The sequence below is a fragment of the Callospermophilus lateralis genome, chromosome 16 (genome assembly GCF_048772815.1).
Source record: "Callospermophilus lateralis isolate mCalLat2 chromosome 16, mCalLat2.hap1, whole genome shotgun sequence".
NCBI classification, from domain to species: Eukaryota; Metazoa; Chordata; class Mammalia; order Rodentia; family Sciuridae; genus Callospermophilus; species Callospermophilus lateralis.
The window spans coordinates 74,933,301-74,948,979 of NC_135320.1; the positions used below are offsets into that span (position 1 = coordinate 74,933,301).

At 51.5% G+C, this 15,679-nt stretch overlaps 1 protein-coding gene and 1 long non-coding RNA gene across 2 annotated transcripts in view; one reads left to right on the plus strand and one right to left on the minus strand.

Annotated features, from left to right (window-relative positions):
• The window catches only part of Zhx2 (zinc fingers and homeoboxes 2), a 161,977-nt gene that overhangs the window by 18,180 nt on the left and 128,118 nt on the right, over nucleotides 1-15,679 (plus strand). The window lies entirely within an intron of this gene.
• On the minus strand, nucleotides 8,480-14,424 carry LOC143382036 (uncharacterized). The gene is made up of 3 exons (XR_013088919.2): nucleotides 14,396-14,424; nucleotides 13,524-13,825; nucleotides 8,480-13,278 (listed from the first exon to the last, which is right to left on the minus strand). It is a non-coding gene; the product is annotated as an uncharacterized LOC143382036 (long non-coding RNA).

The window sequence follows — 15,679 nt, forward strand, 5'->3', positions numbered from 1 at the left end:
TTTTCCAGGGCTGGAGGAGGCTGGCAGTCTGTTTCCCAACAATTCCCTCTTCCTCCTCAGCTGGAGCTCCTGGGGACCTGGGGGTGGCAGCTGGAGAGGCCTCCTGTTCTGGAAAGGGGTGGGGACTCTGGAGGTGGGGACAGAAAAGTGAAAGCAACCAGCTTTCCTGTCCCTTCCCCAAGCGCCCAGCCCTGAGGAGCAGACCCAGGACCCAGTGGCAGAGTTGGGAGCAGCTGTCAGGCCCTAGGTGGCTGGAGCCTGGCCTGGCACTTTAACCAGCTGGGGTCTTTGTCTAAGGTCGTGAAGGCGGCCCTGGCCCCACGGCGGATGCAGGCTCTCCCTTGCATCTGCATGGGCTCTGGCTGGAGCTCACATCTTGCCTCTTCTCGAGGTGACGGTGACTGACGTTCAGGTCTCAGCTCTCCTGTCCCCTCCTCCAGCAGCCTTCCCCGAGGCGGCCCCTGCTCCTTGTCTCTCCAGACCAGGATTTCTCCATCTCAACGCCTCCTGGCCTGGGGGATTCTGGGTTGTGGGGCCTGCCCTGTGCTCGTAGGGTGCAGCAGGCCTGGCCTCCGCCCACCAGATGCCAGCAGCACCTTCCCTCCACGGTGACAACCAAACAGTCTACAGATTCTGCCAAATGTCCCCTGGGGGCAAACCTGACCCTCTCTCCTCCCTGCTGGGAACCTCTGGGCTGTCACACCTCCTGTCTACCTTCTTCCTAGCTCTCTTCACTCTCTAGAATGGTCTTGGTTTTTCCCTTGATCCCAGGAGTGCTCCACCCGGGCAGCACATTCTGTGGACCTGGGGAACTTAGCGCAACCCTAGCACCTGCCCCACCCTGCCTCTGAAGTGTGGGTGCTCGTTTGTATAGCTCCCAGAGAGTCTGCTGGGCTGCCGGTCAAGACTCACTATTCTCCCGGGGTGGGGGGGGTAAGCTACCTGGGAGAGTGACACAGTTGTGTTGTCAGGATATATGGTAGGGCCTGGCACCTTGCTGGGGCTTACTACCAGGACTGAATGAATGAACCAATATGCCAGAAAACCCATCTTCACTGGTGGGTGGTTTTGGTTGAAATTCTTTCATTTTCATTATTCAGTCAACAAACATTCAGTGTTCACCATGTGCCAGGTGATAAATACTGGGATGGAATGGTGAGTCAAAGTTGATCCTCATCTTCTGAGAGCCCAAAATGCAAATGCATGGGGTGATCCACACAATGGGATCATTGTAGACTGGGGGTCTGTGGAAAGCAGTCAAAATATAGAACAGGTCAGTTCTCCAAAGACACTGGAAGGAGCCCGCTGTCTCCTTACAAGGGATTTTACTCACCCTTTCACACTTGCACAGCATCCTAGCCCTGCTCAGTAGGTGTGGCTTCCATCTCCTGGTGGAGGAGACGGAGATTCTGGGAGATCACATAACATCCTCAGAGTCACCTGCCTATCTGTAGCCCAGCCTGGATTCAGACCCGCATCTGTGTCTCTACAAAGCCCAGGTTCTTTCCAGAACACAATGCAGCACTCGAAGCTGAAACTAGAACAGTGGCCTCTGGGTTCCCCTGGGCACAGGGCAGAGGCTCAGCCCCTTCAGACCACACCTGGATAAATCTGGCTTGGCCATCGTCCAGCTGGAGGCTCCACAGTTCCTGCCCTTGGAAGTCACCTCTGAAGTCCCTTTGTTCTGTGCTCTTTCATGCTAGGATACCAAAAATTGAACTGTCTTGGTTTCAGTCCCCAGATGCAGTCCCCAAGGCAAAAAGTGCAGATAGATAATTGAGAAGGTCAGGAAGCTGGGGCGGGGGTGGTGGTGCAGAGACGGAGACAGGGAAGGGAAGGCAGCCAGGGAGTGGGGTGTCATCGGGCAGGCTACCGTGTGGGCCACTGGGGCTCAGGGAGCTCTGTGTGCCTGGGGACACCTGGGCCTCTGCTCTGTCTTTCCCCTGAGCGTCGAGACAGGTATTCCCCACCTTCCAGCAGCCTCTGGCTGCAGACTGCTTCTCAAAGGGGTGTAATTTCCCTGAACTTCAGGCTGCCAAGCAGGAAGCCCTGGGGAGTGGCAGGGACAGGGACAGTGGGCCGGGCCCCAACATCATCTGCTATAGACCCAAAGGACCACCTCTCAGCAACAACCCCTTTTTAGTTTTCAGTCCCATTCATGGAGCGCCTGTTGTATACCTAGCTTCAAGCTAGTTTTGGGGGTCTGAAAAGAAAGCCAGAGCCCTGTGCTGGAAGAGCTGGTCGTCGGGTCAGATGGCTGGACACACCCTGAGTAAGTGTCATCGGTCTACAGACCTGACACAGTGACTCCTCAGCTCAGCCTTGGTAGCTCTTCATCCTCGGGACCCTGCCTCGTCTCTGGTCACTACTCTGCCTCCCACCCCACCCCACCCTGAGTTCTCCGCTCTGAGATCTTTGAACTGCTTGTAGCTCCGGAAAAACACGCCTTCTCTCGCTCCTCCCTCCCTCTGGACCTTGCACCTTGTTGCCAGAAAGGCGCCCATCTTTCATGAGTCAGGTCAATGTCACCTCTCCTGTCTCTGCCTACCAGCCCCAGCCCTAGTTCCCAGGTGTCTGGGGACTCGTCTGTGAAGTTCCCTGTTCGCATTCCTAGCAGAGCAGTCATCCCACGCGGTGGTGGCTCCCTCTTCACTTGTCTGCTTGCCTTTGGGAAATCAAGGATGAACTCCCGGGCAGTAAAGCCAGGCCTGAGAATGAAAACTAGGCCTGGTCCGAAACTCCGCTTATTACTTGCTAATTTTGAGGCTCTGGTTGGCCTTTATGGCTTTATGCCTCAGTCTCCCTTGTTAGCAGAAATGCCAAGGTGTGATAGTGCATACTTGTGGGAGGCTGAGGTGGGAGGATCACAAATTCGAGGCTAGCCTCAGCAATTTAGAGAGAACCTGTCTCCGAATAAAACATTCCAAAGGGCTGGGGATGTAGCTTAGTAGTAGAGCAACCCCGGATTCAATCCCCAGCACCAAAAAAGGAAGGAAGGAAAGAGGGTGAAGGGAGGAGGGAGGGCAGGGGCACGTAAGGCTTCCTGTGAGGGGTGCCCGCCTGGGTTGTGGTGTGTAGAGGCACCTGAGTGGGACAGAGGGAGAGCGCACAGGTGGGGGGGTGAGGAGAGTGGGGGGCTGTTGGGAGTGGGCAGGGCTTAGCAGCACTGGGTGGGAAGAACAGGGCCAAGCTGGCAGTCCTACCTACCCAGGCCTGAGAGAGCAGAGGAGGGGTGGCCTGGGACTCAGGAGACGCAGAGCCATGGGAGAGTGGCTGTCCCACTTGAGGTGAAGTTCAGGCCCTCATACCCTCTGCCCACTGCGGCCAGGCACCGTCCTAAGCCCCATGACTCTTCTGAGCTACACTCGGGGGTAAGGATTCCTCCTTGCCTCACTTGGCAGATAAGGAAACCTGAGGCCTAGAGAGAGAAAGTCATCTTCTCGTGGTGGGGGCAGAAGGGGGTCTTACCCAGACCTTGCTGTCCTTTGACTCTCTGACCTTGTTCCAGCTCCACTGTAGAGCTCAGCTGGAATGTGGAGGCCGGGGCGCCTCTGTTGCAGTCCACAGGGGCATAGGCAGGCCGTGGGGTCCAGAGAGCAGAGGAAGGGGTCCCTCCTAAGGGCCTGGCAAGAACTGCCCGGCTGCCGCCACTCTGCTGTCGTCATTGTTGGATCATCCAAGCCTGGGACAACGCCTGGCTCCTCGTAGGCAGACTCAGATGTTTTCCAAGTGAGCAAGCGAACAACTGACCTATTAACTACAAATTATAGCAACATCACTTGGGCCCTAAATAGCATATTTATTGAATAATGTAATTGCAAATATTATCCCTTTAAGCTCCTGGTAATGGAGGAAATGGTCCTCTCCCTAGAGCTTTAATAATATTATATATTTGTTGACTCAGGGAATTCTTTTTGACATTTATTCAGGATTTTCAGACTGCATGTGAAAGAAAGCAAAAACACTATAATCAGCATTATATAGGTAGAAATAGAAAAATAGAGTTTTCCATTCAAATTGATGTGTTAGGCACTTAGAGGCAGCCTTTTATTTCAGGTGAGAGGCTTAATGGAGACTACTCAGTTGGAAATGCTTGGAGGCCACATGTGTTGTCCCACAATCTGGAACAAGAGTGTGGTAATGATGCATAGGGCTCAGGGCTGACCACGGTATGGAGGCCAGCTGACAATAATCAGCAATAATAGCTGATGTTTCATAGCCAGACCTTCTCCTGAGATGTACCTTCTTTCTAGCAGGGTTACCTCTATTAGCTCCATTCACATGTTGGGAGAACTGAGGCACAGGGAGATAAGTTTGCCCAAGGTCACCTAGGGATAAGCAGAAAACCCTGCCACGCACACCCCATGCAAGCCCAGAGTCTGACCCTGAACACTGTCTCTAAGCTACTCTGCTCATTAGAGAATGGTAGAGCTAAGACCTCAGTATCAGCCCTTTTACTTGAAAATGAGGGTCAGAGATGAACTGTGACTTGCCCAAGGTCACCCAGCCCTGTTAGTGAGAGAGTTCAAATAAGTCTCAGTGCCTGCTTCTAACTCTGAAACATCCTGTTGCCTGGGGCAGGTTACGTACCTTTTTTCAGTTTACTTACTCATCTATAAAGTGGAACTAGTAATTATGCCTTTAAATCTTTTTTTAAAACACTAACAGTCATGTCTGCCCTGAGTCCTCTTTGAGGTTAGGACCATGTATGATGTATGTGGACAACTCAGGAAAACTGCAAAGTCCAAGGCAACAACAATGGTAATCAATGATAACAGTCTCGAGAGCCCGGCTCTGCACAGGAGAGTTCACCACATACCCGTAACCCACGCAATTCCAAATTCATGGTCCACGTGCTCCCCACACCCCATCCCAGTTTAGAGCAGAGAAGTCCCAGAGAGAGGAGCAATTTGCTAGATTGCCAAAGCCAGGGAGAAATGCCCTTCCCAGGATCTGCACCTGCCTAGTCCTGGCCGGAGCTCCTAGCCATCAGCTAGGCTTCCAGGGAAGATGGCCGGTGATGCTCTGTTTTGCATCTTCTCAAGAAATAGCAAAAAACGGAGCAAAGGGAAACTTTTTTTTTTTTTTTTTTTTGTAAAAGCCAGATCTGGAAGGGACCGGCCAGTCTTGCATCCTTGCAATGGAGATGGTGGCAAATACCATTAGTCCCTTCCGTCAGTATGAAAGACAGGATGCCTCAAAGTTCCAGGTGGAGGAGAAGGACCCGGGCACCTTCTGAAGTCACACAAGTGTTTGCATCAAAACAGAAGATGGGAGGTGTCTGCAGTGGCTGGAGGGGGGCAAACCTGAAGTCACTAGAAAGAGGAGCTGAACACTAGCTTATCTGTTGTCTGTGGTGTTGTTTTGTTATGACCACGGTGAGTGCTTTTAGACAACAGGTGACCAGAAAACCCAAGGGCCCATGGGCCTGATGGGTCTCCAGCCACCTCCTCTCCTTGCCTACCAGACATGGGCCTGAAGTTGAAGAGCAGGACCTGGACAGAGGCAGATGTGAGTTTGAATCCTGTCTCTGCCCCTCACCAGCTGGGTGAACTTGACCACTCTGCCACAGTGAACCATCTGTGAAGAAAGAGAATAATTGTACCTCCATCATCCAGTCTTTTTGAAGGTTAAAAGAAACCCTTTACTTAGAGAGGGATCCACGCAAAGAATTATAAACAGAAGTTTAGACAAGGTGGCCTTTGGGGAGTGTGTGAAAGTTGGGTGAGGTGGGGACTCTTTTTCTTATAAGCAGTTGGTTTTCATTAACAGCCTCTCTGCTTTGCTTTCTTGACCATGGGCGTGTGTTTGTTTACTACTACTAATAATAATATTGTGAAGGCATTTTAAGAGATCATGTTAATCCAGCACTATGCACTATGCTTAGCAAACAGTAAGAGCTTAATATGTGAAGGATGTTCATGTTCATTTCCATGCACCCAGATAACTTGCTGTCATTATTCTCTGTATGCTTTGGGGAGGGACCCGGGGTCTCTGTTATAGCTGTGTGCAGCCTATAGCTCTGGAATTTCAAAGTGGGAAGTGGGCATAGAAAGACTTGAGGCTGATCTCCTCTCACTGAATGAGGAATGGGGCCGGTTGCGGCCCTTCCTGGCCCACACCCTCTGGCCTCCCTGCCCCTGGCTTGCTGAAGAGGGTAGGTGTCACCTTAATACCTGGACTTAGCTCTGATCGGCTTTAGCTGCCTTAGATCTGCTTCCCTGGGCTGCTTCTGTCCCATGCGGTCTTGCCAGGACAGAGAGGGAAGACGAGTGTTCAGGGAATTCCGAGTGGGCTTGCCAAGATCAGGTGGAGCCAGATTAACTTCGTTTTTTAAAAATGAGTTTTGAGTTGCTAAGGGGACAGAAAAGCACAAATCGGGCACTTCTGGTTTCCATCAAGGTGTTTGAGAAGGTTGTCATGGGCTTCTTGGGAACATGATGGCAGAATGCTGAATGACATCTCTGGATAACATTGGGGATTAAATGGTCACACCCGCGGGTACCATACGGTGGATCCTGGTGAGGTCCCCTGCACTGAGCTCCTGGCAGTGAGCCTGGTGTCTCTGGGTTAAACTGCCACTCTGTTCACATTCTTAGTTGTGGCCTGAATGAAGACCTCAGAGTCGGCTCTAGAGCATCCCATGTGCGGCCTTCGGACTTCACCCTGCTGTTATGAGCTACAGGGACACATAAAGGCCCTTCGCCACTGAAACCCCAGTTTCCTCATTCGTAAAATGCCACCCTGGCTTGTTTTGGGGACTAGAAGTTGCAATGCATGCAGGGCTTGACCCCCTGTCTGAGACCTTGTAAACATTCAATAAGCGGTGACAGTCAGTCACTGTGGTCAGAGATGACAGGAGCCAGGAAGCCGTAGTGGACGCGGTGCATGAGAGACAGCCTTCTCAAAGATCTCAGTGTGCAGGAGGGATGGACCCAACCCAGCACTCAGAGAACAGCATCCAGCCAGGTGAGCAGGACACCGGCCCCAGGGTATCACAGATCCGCGAAGGGGAGTCTGTGCCGCAGCTGCAGGAAGAGCCTCTTTTAACAGCACGATAGCAGAGTAGGGTCCAGAGTAAGCAGGCCAGTGACAGCCCCCTCTCTCTCCTGGGGTCACAAACCCCCCTGGAATGGCATTTAGCCTGAAGTGTGAGGATTAAGGGAGGCGGCTGCACACTGCTCTGTCAGAGGAGAGTGGCCAGGATGGGAGTCAGTCTGGAATCAGGATACCTAAAGTAGTACCTGGCAAAATTGGGAATGTTTGGTGGGGTTTTAGTGTGAGAAAAGACACAACCCTGCTGCGAGAGCAGGTTAGGAACCAGTGAGACCGACCCGGGAGTGGGACAACTGGAGTTCACAGCATCCTTGTCATTTCTGGAGGAAGCCGACTAAAGAGCACGATTCAGTGCACTGGCTGAGCCACCAGCTAACCCTCCTGGCCTCTCTCCACTCTTGCAAGAGTGGGGACCCCAGGTCTGCAAAGCACACTCTCACACCAGGTCACTGCCATTCTCTGAAGAGGCAGGGCGATGTGGGACAGAGAAGGACCCTGCATCTGTGATGTTTGCAGGAGACTGACTTCACCCAGTCAAGAGATGTCCCAGCCATCATCACTGGGCGGGGTGAGGGCTGATACTGGCCACATCCCCTGGGAGAGCAGCAAGGGCGTGACCGTCAGTCCAGGGTGTCTGGGTGAAGATGCTTCCTCATGGAAGGAAGACGCGTGGGGAGTGAGAATCCCCTTCTCCCAGTTAGGAAAGCTGCCAGAAGGTTATTGAACACCTGCCTCGTGAACCTAATGCTCCCCCTTCACTCTTCCAGGGAATCATAAACTATTTATTCATTACCAATTCTGTTCCAGGTGCTGTTCCTAAGCTCCTAGGGAAACAAAATCGAGATTCCTTCTCTCATGAAACTTACATTTTTGGTCTAGGAAGAGAAAAACAATAAGCAATACTCACACCAAATAGGGAAATCATATACTCTGCTGAAAGTGAGAGTCGTTGTGGAGGAAAAAAAAAGTAATAGTTGAGGGGAAGGAGGGAGGGACCCATGGGGCTGTTTGGGGAAAGAATATTCCAGGCAGAGAGACAAAGTCCCCGTGGCAGGAATGTGCCCGAGAGGTGCAAAGGAAACCAGTGGAGGCCACAGAATGGGCCGTGAGTTCGGGGGGACACTGAAGCTGGTGGGCACACGGGCTGTGGCCAGGACCTGGTCCACACCACAGTGATTCATTAATTGGTTCATGCCTCATCACAGTCCGTGAAGGTTGTTGTTCTTATTATCTCTTTTTAATACATAAATAAGCTGCAATTCATAGCCAGAACTCTCATTTTTATTTCACAACCGAGAAAATTAAGACCCAGAAAAGCACTGGGCAAAGACCTGGGTCCCTGACTCTTGGTTCAGAACCCTTTCTCTCCCATATCTTCTCTAGAAATGAATTTCCTTTGAAGGAAGTGAATCTGAGCCTCTCTGGAAGATTCAGGTATCAATCACGGGCTTTTGGCACTGCCCTCCCATTTCAGAACTCCCCTATTGGCCACACATTTTCCAGCCTAGTAAGGAGCATGGTGCATACAATTCTAAAGGGGTAAAGTGTTAAGCATGGCATTAATGAACTCTGGATGAGGGGAGGAAGACATTGGCCTTTAGGACGACCAGCACTGCAGTAGTAGTCAACAAGTTCACACCGATTGCCTCCCTCGGGGCAGGCCCCTGTTGTAAGCTGTCCTGTGTAATGCATTTGTTCTTTACCATCACCCTAAGAAGTAGGTACTATCGTTGCCCTCATTTTATAGATGAGATAACTTGCCCAAGAACTTACCGTAAATAACTAGCTGAGCCTGATTCAAAGCCCAGTCAGGCTGGCTTCAGAGTCGGTCATTTCAATCCCTCTGCTCATGCAGATTGGCCAGAACCAAGGCCGGCTACACCAGCAGCCAGGTTTGGGTCACTCAGAGCAAGTGTCCATTTCCTGCAGGTGCTGGGCTTTTCGTTTCCCTATGCTATGCAGAGAATAAAAATAATCTTTGCGGCTTCTCGTCAGACACGGGGACTCTCAGGCTCAAATAGCAAGTTGACTTTCAGACACTCCTGTGGAAGAAGGCTCTAGAAGGTCTCATCTCCCATCCCCTCTCTGCCTATCTTTCTAGAGTGGTTTGAGCAGAGGAAGAAGCCAGTTCCATGGATTGAAAAAGGGATTTGGTATATGCTGATATGTTAACGGCGACAACGGCTAGAGCTTGTTCTTTCCAACAGGCTGTCACACACAGTCGTCGTACCACTCCAACCCACACAGATTCTGGGAGGTAGGCACTCTTGTCTCTGCTTATATATGAAGAAGCAGAGATAAATTCGGAAGGCTGGTTTGCTTAGCCACGCTAGAGTACTGGTAAGTTAGGAGGGGAAGGAAGACTAGAACTCAAGTCCAGACCTAACTAGTACCCTCTGCTGCATGACAGCTACACTCAGAAGGTAGCCCCAAAGAGCCCCAGAGGCGTGAAACCTGGAAGCCCTTCATCCCATCCTTCTTCCCGAGAAACAAGCATAAGGAACCACAGCAAATTCTCAGGGGTATATACTTAGATTTCCTGGGCTTGGCTCTCCACTAAAAAGATTGTTTTTATTCTCTGAGAACTGGCTGGCTGCATCTATTCCACTAAGTTGGATTGCTAAGGGATTGACATGCCTTGGCCACGTTTAAGAGTTTGTATTGATATTACTGTTGTGAAAAAGCACATATTGGTCCCCACCATCTATATGACTGTGACTAATTTTTTTTTCCCCTCTCTCTCCCATTTCATGCAACTTTTGCTCACAGCCTTCTTGGCATAATTGACACATTGGCTCAGGCCGCCAAGACTGCCAACTTGGAGCCTTGGATCAGTTAAATCAGTTATGACAGATGTGATTATTTACAAGAAAATAGAAGTCACTATAATTAGACCTTCTAAGGAATACATTTGGGTGGAGAATGAGAAAGCACAAGTTTAAGCTGGCATGATGTGTTTGATTTCAGCCGAAAGCAGGTTCTTCAGTATTCTTGAAAGGAGGTGTTGGGGTGTCTGACACCCTCCATAGGCACTGCCATTTATCAGTTTTACGACACAGCTCATGATAGATGGAAGGCCAGGTGGTGGAGTGAGCATTCGACTGGGCACCCAAGACGTCGTTTCAGTTCTCAGCTTAGCCACTTGTCCTTAGCATCCGTTTCTTTCTTTTCTCTCTGTTTTGTTTTCAATCGTAAAATGGGGATTAAAAAAAAAAAAAAGACTCCCTACTTCATGGTAAGTCGGGGGGACGTTGAGAGTGCTGGAGTGAGACAAGTGTTTTAGCCTGTGCTGGACATAAGGCACTGAGGGTTAGATGTCCCCGCCCTTTTTGAGCATGCCACTCTATCTCCATGAACCTCTCCACTGGAGATGCAACAGGCCAAAGGAGCCTTCCTCGCCTGGGTTACTACTTCACCTCTCAGCCCCTGTCCTAGGTTCTGCTGTGATCTGTGATAGTTACCATTCATCGTGTGCAAGAGGTACAACAGCACTGTGCCTGTGGCCCACGATTCTTGCAGGGGCCCAGAGAATTTTTAATTTTTATTTCTTTTAAAATCAGAAAGAAAAAGGAATATAGTAATAACAATGATAAAATGCAGTGTAAAAATGCTAAAGAGGAATAGACACAATTGTGGATCCTGCCTGATTTTATGTTCCTATTTGTATCCATGCAGTCATAAAACCTAACTTCAATTCAAACCTAACTTTGAATTAATTGAATTAAAATTACATATTATTTATATATGTCTGGAGGAAGGGGCCCACGAAGGCAGAAGTACCTAAGACTCACAAAAGTCACCATGCCTGGTTGTAGGAGCTTTTTAAGTCTGAGCTCAGTCATTCTCAGGAATGCTTTTAAAATTCTCACTTTACAAATGAGAAAGCCAGAGCCTAGGGAGGCTAAGGAACTGGTCCAACACGGCATGGCTAGTCAGAGACTCTCTCAGTCACATGGGGCCACAGCTGTAACAACCCACATACAAATGGCTCCGCACCCGAGGAGTTGACCTCTTGTTTGCACGATTCAGGGTGTGTGTTTAGCATGCAGTCTTCCACGGGGTGCATCAGGGACCCAGGCCCCTTCCGTCTTAGCAATCTGTCTCCCCCTAGTCCTGGGTTTTCTCTCCATTCAGCTGCCAGGTGGGGTAAGTGCAGGAACCACAAGTGGCAGATTTTTATGGGCCAGGCCTGGAATTACCCCACGACACTTCTGCTCTCTTTCCACTGGCCAGGATGTAGGCATATGGCCACGCCTCTTGGGAAGGAAGGCTGGGCGATGTAGTCCACTGCAAGTCTGGGGGAAGAGGAGGGCATGGATCCTGGGGAGTACCCGCAGTCCCCGACACACTGACAGTGTGGGGTTCCAGCCCAGGCTGTCTGCACACCAAGCCCCGCTCTTTCCACTCTGCTCAGCAGATTCTTGTCTCTCTTGGCCTCCACCAATCCCCTTAGCTGGCCCTCTTCCTCTGCCATATTTGCCCACTCATCCCCCCTTCCCAGGTCCAGGCCTTTGCCTGGGTGCTAATGGTGCCACGAGAGATGCATTTGGGGAGCTTGCCAGGCTGCTCTAAGAGGCTGCAGCCAGGTGTCCTGACCCAGGTGTCTCCAGCTCCGGGCCCAATGCGCTGCTGGACACCTGGAGAAGGCAGGGTCCCACTCCTGGGGTGGGAAGGGACTGCAGAGAGCGCTCAGAGAGCCGGGGAAGGAGGTTTGAACTGCAGTCGGACCTCGAGTCTGGGATGAGGAATCAGCAGAAGAGAGTGGCACCAGGGGATCCCACAGCACAAGCATGCCACCGTCCTGGCATTCCTGGCCCTTTGCCAGACATGAACCATGTGACATCTAATTCATCAACGTGCGCTGCCTCTGGATACCCGTGATCCTCAAAGACAAAGCCACCAGAGCCGACTGGAGGCTAGATGCCCTCTGGACTCTTTCCTATAACTGCCGCGCAGGCCCAGTGACCCTGGTGATGACCTGGTGGTACTGGTGTTGGAGGGCTCCAGCTCCCCTGGCATCAAGCCAAGGATGTCTGTTAAAGAGACCTTCCTGTGGAATTGGAGCATCTCCCTCCTCCAGGAAGCCTTCCCAGTTCACTTAGCACTCCGTGGCCCCACCTCTGCGGAGCTCAGGACGCTTGTTGCCATTCTCCTTAAATGTCCTGCCTCGCCTCGTAACCCTCTTGTTATTTGCTGTTGGCCTCTGAGGCGAGGAATTCAGCACCATGTTCAGAGCCCCTGGAGTCAGGGACTGTCCCTCCCGGGTCTTTCTGTGGACATCATACGCTAACCAGCATAGAGTTGGTTCTCGTGGTTCATCCATATTCATACCCAGGACTGGGTATGTAGTAAGGAGAGACTCGATATCATGCACCGTCCTTCTTTTAAATAAAAAGGTTTTTGCCTACAGTCATCTGAAATGGTCCCAGTCTGCCCCGGTCTCTGATGGATGTAGTCACACCAGTGTCTGTGTCAGAAACAGTCCAGTCAGACCTGGCCAGATCACCTTGCTGCCATTTGCCAGCTGATGGACACTGGACACACTCTCCCACTCCTCTCTGCCTGTTTCCTCATCCGTCAGATCGGGAAGCCACCGTGGCTAGTGGTTGGTGCCTGTGAGGTTGCAAGGAGAGCACCTGGAGACAGCACTTGGCAGGCAGCTCTCCTTCCAGTTCCTGCTTGTGACTCGCGCAGGCGCAAAACTTTGCTTTAAAAATGTGTCTTGTGAAGAGACTTGGCATCCAGGACGCGCCCTGTGAGGAATTTGTTTTTGTTTTAATGCTGAGGACGTTTGCATGAAAACAGGATCCTCGTTGCTTAGGAATTGATCAGCTCCTGCTGCTGCTGCTGCTTTCCCTGCTACAAAGTGCCAGCCCCATATCTGTCACAAGCAAAGGAGAAACTGTAGGGCTGCTGTGGGACTGTGGCTACTCAGGGAGGGTCGCAGGCTGTGAAGGCTAGAGGCAGGCGTCAGTGAAGAGCGATGACAGGTAGAAAGTGCACAGGGACAGAGGACCACCGCCACGGGGAAGATTTTTTATGGGTCTAGTTGGTTCTCGATGCTCAGGGGAGAGAGAAGGAAGAGGCAAGACATTTAAGACATGGTCTCCACCTGCAAGAGCTCAGGGGCCCTCTGGACAGACAGGAGGCCAGCACTCAAGAAGATACAGTGACTACATACATCTAACAAAGACCATAGATGTGAATGACAGGAACCAGCACCTGCAACAGAGAGGTTGGTCATGAGAAACTGGATGCACTTGGGACCTGCTCCTTACCCTGCCAGGTGACCTTGACCATGTTGCCTGACCTCTCTGCACCTCTGTTTCCTCTCCTGAAAACTAACCCTCATCTTGCAGGCCCATTATGAGGGTGTGGGGCATGCTGTATGCTAAGTGGTTGGCACAGAGTGAGCGCTGCATCTATCCAAACTGTTATTCTTAGTATTCATAACACTAGATGCTCACCATCCTAAGGAATAGATATCCAGATGGCCACAGAAAGCTTTTCAGAGGAAGGACTTGAACTTGATTTGAAAAGAGGAGAAAAGATGATGACCAGAGACCTTAATAAAGAGTGTTTCTCTGAAATCTGAGCCATGCCAGGACCCACCCGTGCCCACTGCAGACAACTGTTTAAGGAAGTTTTCAAGACACTATCCCAGAAACCAAACTAAAATTGTCCACATGAAATTGGAGGAGGGTTTCCAGGGGTCGTGCTCCACAGAGACTCTGGCCCATCTGTGGTCCCAGCCTGGCCCCACAGGCACCTGCATAGAAAGGTAGGAGAGGAGATGATCTTAGAGCGGGCACTCGGCAGTACAGGTCTTCCCCGCCTCCGGGCTTGACGAAGGCAGTGAAGGGTGTTCACATCCAAGTACCCCCGGGAGGCCAGACACCTTCCTCTCTGTGCTCTTGCATGCTAATCAAAGCCAAGAGCCTGTAGGAAGTGCCTGCTTGGCAAAAGCTCTGCTCCCTCGCCTCAGCTGGCCTGCCCACCCTCCCTGGCTTCCCCTCCCATCTGCCTATCGAAGGACAGGGCGTCCATAAATCCAGCTTTCGCGGCCCTCAGGGGCTGGCGAGGCTGCCATGGACCTCCGTCACATGGCAATGGAAAACAATTGAAAACCACTTGGCAAAAAGAAGGGGTGATCTAATGTTTTAGAGCAAGAATACATTTTTTTCCTCGCCATTCTTATTCGAGCCCTGGGGGGAAAGCCGGCTGCTGTCCAAGCCCTGTCAGGTGGGTCCCCCAGGGTCCCTCGCTCCTCTGCCTCTGGGAGAACCCTGCAGAGGAGTCCAGGCTGGGGCGGGCTCTGGAGGAGCAGGGGTGGCCTTACCTTCCTGATTCGCCCGAGGCCCCTTGGAGCGAGGATGTGGCACATGGGCCTGTGGAGAAGCCCATATATAGAGCCAAGGGAATGTGGGCCTCTGGCAGGCGGCCTGGAATAAATGGCCGTGTTCTGAGGGCGAACGCCGCCGAATTATAAATAGCACCCGCCTCCCTCCCCTTCCAACTTGCTGTGTCTGTCACTGGAGGGTTGACAGTTAAATTCAAGGGGACTGAGCAGGACAAGGAGGCGGGGAGTGGGGGGAGGGAGATGCTGGCCCTTGTCGAGGGATAGACAAGGGGAACTGTCGCCAGGCGGTGGGGCTGGGGAGGGGGCGCCTTGGGAGTAGCAGAGTGGCTACTGAGTCAATGCATTTTTATAAGCTGCACAAGCATGGAAGGAAAGCCAGAGGAAACCCAGCTCCTGAGATGGCTTCAGGGCCGGCTGTGGCTCAGTGACAGAGCGCTTGCCTAGCACACGTGAGGCACTGGGTTCCATCCTCAGCACCACATAAAAATAAGCAAATAAAATAAAGGCATGCTGTCCATCTACAACTACAAAAGTAAAATAAAATAAAAAGAGATGGCTTCAGAGATGCTCTGGAGCCTGAATAATAATAATAATAATAATAATAATAATAATAATAATAGAAATCGGCTGCCTTGGAATATGAGAGGTTTCTCTCTGGTTCGGAAAGGTCAGCCACTCTGGTTTCCACATCAAAACCTACAGCCAGGTGCCCACAAAGGCCTATCCCCACAGCCTTCTGCCATAGTTTCTTCATGTGCTTTTGTGTCTCTGTGACACAGGGGAAGCAGGGACACTTTCTCCTCCAAACCCTCTGTGTGTTTTGCTTCTGAATTCAGAAGGTTTTAGAAAATAAAGAAAGAAGGAGCGTGCAGGTCTGGCTGTAGAAACCACCCAGCCGCCCACACCTGGGTAACGGAGATGGGAGGGAGATGACCCAGCCACTCTGAGGTCTGGAGGAGGGGCAGCTGCTTCAGTTGAGACCACAGGTCCTTGACTGTGTCCTTGACCCTGCTGCTGCTCCTGGGAACCAGCCGCCAGCTTCCCTGATTTGCTGCCTGGCCCTGTCTGGGTAGAAACTAGAGTTTGACTGGGCCATGTGACGGGACAGAGGAACTGGGGGGCTTCCAAGAGCTGGGACAGCCTCCCTGGCTGACTCTGCCTCCTCCTCTGGGCTCAGGCAGAGTGGCTGACAGTTGCTTATGTCCTTTTGTTTCAGCTGTGGTTCGTTTGCTTGGCAAGGATTTGGAAGTAGGTCAAAGCACT